This window comes from Oncorhynchus masou, chromosome 5, assembly GCF_036934945.1.
Source record: "Oncorhynchus masou masou isolate Uvic2021 chromosome 5, UVic_Omas_1.1, whole genome shotgun sequence".
NCBI classification, from domain to species: domain Eukaryota; kingdom Metazoa; phylum Chordata; class Actinopteri; order Salmoniformes; family Salmonidae; genus Oncorhynchus; species Oncorhynchus masou.
The window spans coordinates 75,141,854-75,147,292 of NC_088216.1; the positions used below are offsets into that span (position 1 = coordinate 75,141,854).

The 5,439-nt window shown below is 47.8% G+C and overlaps 1 pseudogene; it reads left to right on the forward strand.

The window, feature by feature from the left end:
• Positions 1 to 280: 280 nt before the first annotated feature.
• Positions 281 to 878, forward strand: LOC135529856 (transcription factor HES-5-like; annotated as a pseudogene).
• Positions 879 to 5,439: the final 4,561 nt, after the last annotated feature.

Consider the following 5,439-nt stretch of genomic DNA (forward strand, 5'->3'; position numbering starts at 1 on the left):
CACACAACACTCTGAGTCTCTCTCCATCCCCCCCACCATTCCACCTGTTCCATGATACGTGACCATTGTCCCCCAGCAATAAGAACACTGAGCATGTGGCAGCTCCACATTCCTCCCTGTCCTCCCAAGCTCACCCATTGGCTACAGACTGTGAGAAACTCCAAGAAGCCCAAGACCCACACATTCATATGCAGATTATGGACTATATATATATATATGAGAGATGAAGCCAGTAGGAATCATATTCACTCTACACAGAGGCCAGCACAGAGATCCAACCATGGCACCCACAATCACTTCAGCTGTGATCTACTCGAATGAGCACCTGACTGACGAACAAGGTAAATTGAAGAATCAATTTCAAGGAAATTAATCTTATTTGATTGATTATTTATTTGTTTCATTATTATCTCATAATAAGGTTATTAATGACTCTCCCCTTCTCTGCTTGCAGCTAAAAAGACAGTGGTGAAGTTACACGGAGATCGTATCAACATCAGCATTGAGCTGCTCAATTCTCTCCTGCGTCCAGAGATCCTCAACCAGCAGTCAGACTCCAAGGTGGAGAAAGCCAACATCCTGGAGATGACAGTTTTCTTCCTGAGATAAGAGCAACAGAACCAGCCAGTTAGCTCCTCCTCTTGCTCAGCAGCTGTCAATCAGGGTTACTCCAGATGTGTCCAAGAGATTGTGCACTTCCTGACCAAGGATGAGGTGAAGACACAAACCCAGAGAAGACTGCTGAGCCACTTCCAGAGCCTCCATCCATCCTCTGATAAAAACAGGACCTGCCTTAGTTCAGCTCCACAGCCCAGCTGATGCTGATCAGCAAAGAGAAGAGTCAAGTCAACATCACCCTCTGGAGTCTCTGGTTGTAACGGGTAGAAAATGTCCTACAGACTGGAACTCCACTCTCAAACAAAGTCAATGGACCATGTTAGTCTAACATTCATGTGATGGACAGTGATCAGAGATCTTCCTCATCATCTGAGTATATACGGTTCCCAATCAGAGACAACGAGAATCACCTGACTCTGATTGAGAACTGCCTCAGGCAGCCAAACCTAAACATTTCTTGGGGAGGGGGCTTTCAGGGAGTATGGCTACGCCAGGTAGGAGACCTGCGCAAACTCCCTGTGCTTACCGGGGGCTAGAGAGACCGGGCAGGCACCGTGTTATGCAGTGGTGCGCACGGTGTCCCCAGTGCGGGTGCATAGCCCGGTGTGGTATATTTCAGCTCCGCGTATCGGCCGGGCTAGATTGAGCGTCGAGCCAAATGCCATGAAGCCGACTCCACGCATCTGGTCCCCAGTGCGTCTCCTTGGGCCGGATTACATGGCACCAGCCTTGCGCTCTGTGTCTCCGGTTCGCCTACATAGCCCAGTGCAGGCTATTCCACCTCGCCGCACTGGCAGGGCGACCGAGAGTATTCAACCGGGTAAGGTTGGGCAGGCTCGGTGCTCAAGAGCTCCAGTGCGCCTGCACGGTCCGGTCTATCCAGTACCACCTCCACACCCCAGCCCTCCGGTAGCAGCTCCCCACACCAGGCTTCCTGTGCGTGTCTTCGGCCCAATACCACCAGTGCCAGCACCACGCATCAGTCCTACAGTGCGCCTCGCCTCTCCTGCGCTGACGGAGCCTTTCTTCTCTCCTGCGCTGTCGGAGTCTCCCGCCTGTTCAGCGCTATCAGAGCCTTTCTCCTCTCCAGCGCAGCCGGAGCCTCCTGTCTGCATGGAGCAGCTAGAGCTGCCAGTCTGCATGGAGCAGCTAGAGCTGTCAGTCTGCATTGAGTTTCCAGTCTGCATGGAGCTGCCAGTCTGCAAGGAGCTGCCAGTCTGCATGGAGTTGCCAGTCTGCATGGAGTTGCCAGTCTGCATGGAGTTGCCAGTCTGCTAGGAGCTGCCAGTCTGCAAGCAGCTGCAAGTCTGCAAGGAGCTGCCAGTCGGCAAGGAGCTGCCAAAGCTATTAGTCTGCATGGAACAGTCAGAGCTGTCAGTCTGCAAGAAGCCGCCAGAGCTGTCAATCTGCATGGAGCAGCCAGAGCCGCCAGTCAGCATGGAGCAGACAGAGCCATCAGTCAGCATGAAGCAGCCAGAGCCGTCAGTCTGCCAGGATCCGCCAGTCAGCCAGACTCTTCCAGATCTGCCAGTCAACCAGACTCTTCCAGATCTGCCAGTCAGCCAGACTCTTCCAGATCTGCCAGTTAGCCAGACTCTTCCAGATCTGCCAGTAAGCCAGACTCTTCCAGATCTGCCAGTCAGCCAGACTATATCAGATCTGCCAGTCAGCCAGACTCTTCCAGATCTGCCAGTCAGCCAGACTCTTCCAGATCTGCCAGTCAGCCAGACTCTTCCAGATCTGCCAGTCAGCCAAACTCTTCCAGATCTGCCAGTCAACCAGACTCTTCCAGATCTGCTAGTCAACCAGACTCTTCCAGATCCGCTAGTCAACCAGACTCTTCCAGATCCACCAGTCAGCCAGGATCTGCCGGATTCAACTGCCTGGCTGGGCTTCATCTCAGTACTGGGCTTCCTCTCAGTACTGGGCTTCCTCTCAGTGCTGGGCTTTCTCTCAGTACTGGGCTGCCCCTCAGTCCCGAGCTGCCCCTCAGTCCCGTGCTGCCCCTCAGTCCCAAGCTTCCCCTCAGTCCCGAGCTTCCTCTCAGTCCCGAGCTGCCAGTCAGTCCCGAGCTGCCCCTCAGTCCCAGCCCTCAGTCACGAGCTGCTCCTCAGTTCAGTGGGGTTCTGGGTGAGGACTATTAGGCCATGGTCGGCAGCGAGGGTGGATCATCCCAGGACGCAAAGGGGAGGAACTATGACATTTATGGAGTGGGGTCCAAGTCCCGAGCCGGAACCGCCACCATGGACAGACGCCCACCCGCACCCTCCCTATGGTTTTGAGGTGCGTCCGGGAGTCCGCACCTTGGGGGGGGTTCTGTCACGCCTTGGACTTAGTATTTTGTGTTTTCGTTAATTAGTTGGTCAGGCCAGGGTGTGACATGGGTTTATGTTGTTGTATTTCGTAGTGTTTTTTTTTTTTTTTTTTTAGTTATTGGGATTGCGGCTGAGTAGGGGTGTTGCATAGGTTTGGCTGCCTGAGGCGGTTCTCAATCAGAGTCAGGTGATTCTCGTTGTCTCTGATTGGGAACCGTATTTAGGTAGCCTGGGTTTCACTTTGTATTTCGTGGGTGATTGTTCCTGTCTCTGTGTTAGTGTTCACCAGTCAGGCTGTAATAGGTTTCACGTTCCGTTTTGTTGTTTTGTATTTGCATCGTCATTTTTGTTTCATTAAAAACATGAGTAACCAACACGCTGCATTTTGGTCCGACTCTCTTTCGACAAACGAAGAACGCCGTTACATGTTGTGTTCATTGAAATCGTAACCTTGACTATGTTGATCATGTTTTTATTCATGATTAACAATAGCTTTAATGGTCCTAGATTAGGAATTTTAACCCAAAACTGGGATCAATCTGTTTGTGATTGTCTATGACAGATCTGTTTTTAGGTCAAAATGTATAAGCAACATTTTTTTTTACCACTACAGTGTATTCAGCATCTTCTGTGAAACATGTATCAGTTATATTGATAATGTTAAACCTGAGTTATAGCATCCCTGTTTCTCTATGAGGATGATTTACCCAAACTGGGTATTATGTTATCATCACTCTGTGATTATCACTATTTTATCTGTTTTATTACCTGAAAAATGTATTTACTGCAGATGTTTTCTCATTGTAAAACCCATGTTCATTTCAAACAATTCTGTGTGTCTTACTCTGATGGAGTATCATGTCTTGGAGATTTATCCAAGTTCTTGTTGTGACATTGAATCACTTTATACGCACCTTAAGTTAAGGTGTTATCTATAATGTGACTCATTGACTCCATTTTAATCAAATAAATGTCATTACTTTGCTCTTAATTACTTTGCTCTTGTTTCCTTGTCCCTTTCGTTACTATGACAACATTTTAGCTCAACAATATGCCAAACGATTACAATTATCAATGTTGGTCTAAGATGAATGTATTGAGCCGTTATTATCAAGTAATTATCTCCTTAATTTATTGTTTATTTTTTTACATTTAATGTTGATTTAACTAGGCAAGTTAGTTAAGAACAAAATCTTATTTACAATGACGGTCTACCAAAAGGCAAATGGCCTCCAGCAGGGATGGGGGCTGGGATTAAAAATAAAATAAAAATATAGGAAAAACACACATCACAACACCACAACACTACATAAAGAGAGACCTAAGACATATTAAGGCAGCAACCCATGACAACACAGCATGATAATAACACAACATGGCAACAACACAGTAGCAACACAACATGGCAGCAGCACAACATGATAGCAGCACAGAACATGGTACAAACATTATTGGGCACAGGTAACAGCCCAAAGGGCAAGAAGGTAGGGGCAGCAATACATCATGCAAAGCAGCCACAACTGTCAGAAAGAGTTTCCATGATTGAGTCTTTGAATGAAGAGATTGAGATAAAACTATCCCGTTTGAGTGTTTGTTGCAGCTCGTTCCAGTCGCTAAATGCAGCGAACTGAAAAGATGAGTGACCCAGGGATGTGTGTGCTTTGGGGACCTTTAACAGAATGTGACTGGCAGAACGGGTGTTGTATGTGGAGGATGAGGGCTGCAGTAGGTATCTCAGATATGGGGGAGTGATGCCTAACAGGGTTTTATAAATCAACATCAACCAGTCGGTCTTGCGACGGGTGTACAGAGACGACCAGTTTACAGGGGAGTATAGAGTGCAGTGATGTGTCCTATAAGGAGTATTGGTGGCACGTCTGATGGCAGAATGGTAAAAAAACATCTAGCTCGAGAGCACCCTAACCTGCCGATGTATAAATTACGTCTCCGTAATGTAGCATGAGTAGGATGGTCATCTGAGTCGAGCTTAGTTTGGCAGCTGGGGTGAAAGAGAAGCGATTACGATAGAGGAAACTGAGTCTATATTTAACTTAGCCTGCAGCTTTGATATGTGCTGAGAGAAGGACAGTGTACCGTCTAGCCATACTCCCAAGTACTTGTATGATGTGACTACCTCAAGCTCTAAACCCTCAGAGGTAGTAATCACACCTGTGGGGAGAGGGGCATTCTTATAACCAAACGACATGACCTTTGTTTTGGAAGGGTTCAGAACAAAGTTAAGGGCAGAGAAAGCTTGTTGGACACTAAGAAAGCTTTGTTGTAGAGCGTTTAACACAAAATCTGTGGAGGGGCCAGCTGAGTGTAAGACGGTATCATCTGCATATAAATAGATGAGAGAGCTTCCTACTGCCTGAGCTATGTTGTTGGTGTAAATTGAGAAGAGTGTGGGGCCTAGGATCGAGCCTTGGGGTACTCCCTTGCTGACAGGCTGTGGCTGAGATGTTCTGACTTTATAGATTGCACTCTTTGAGAGAGGTAGTTAGCA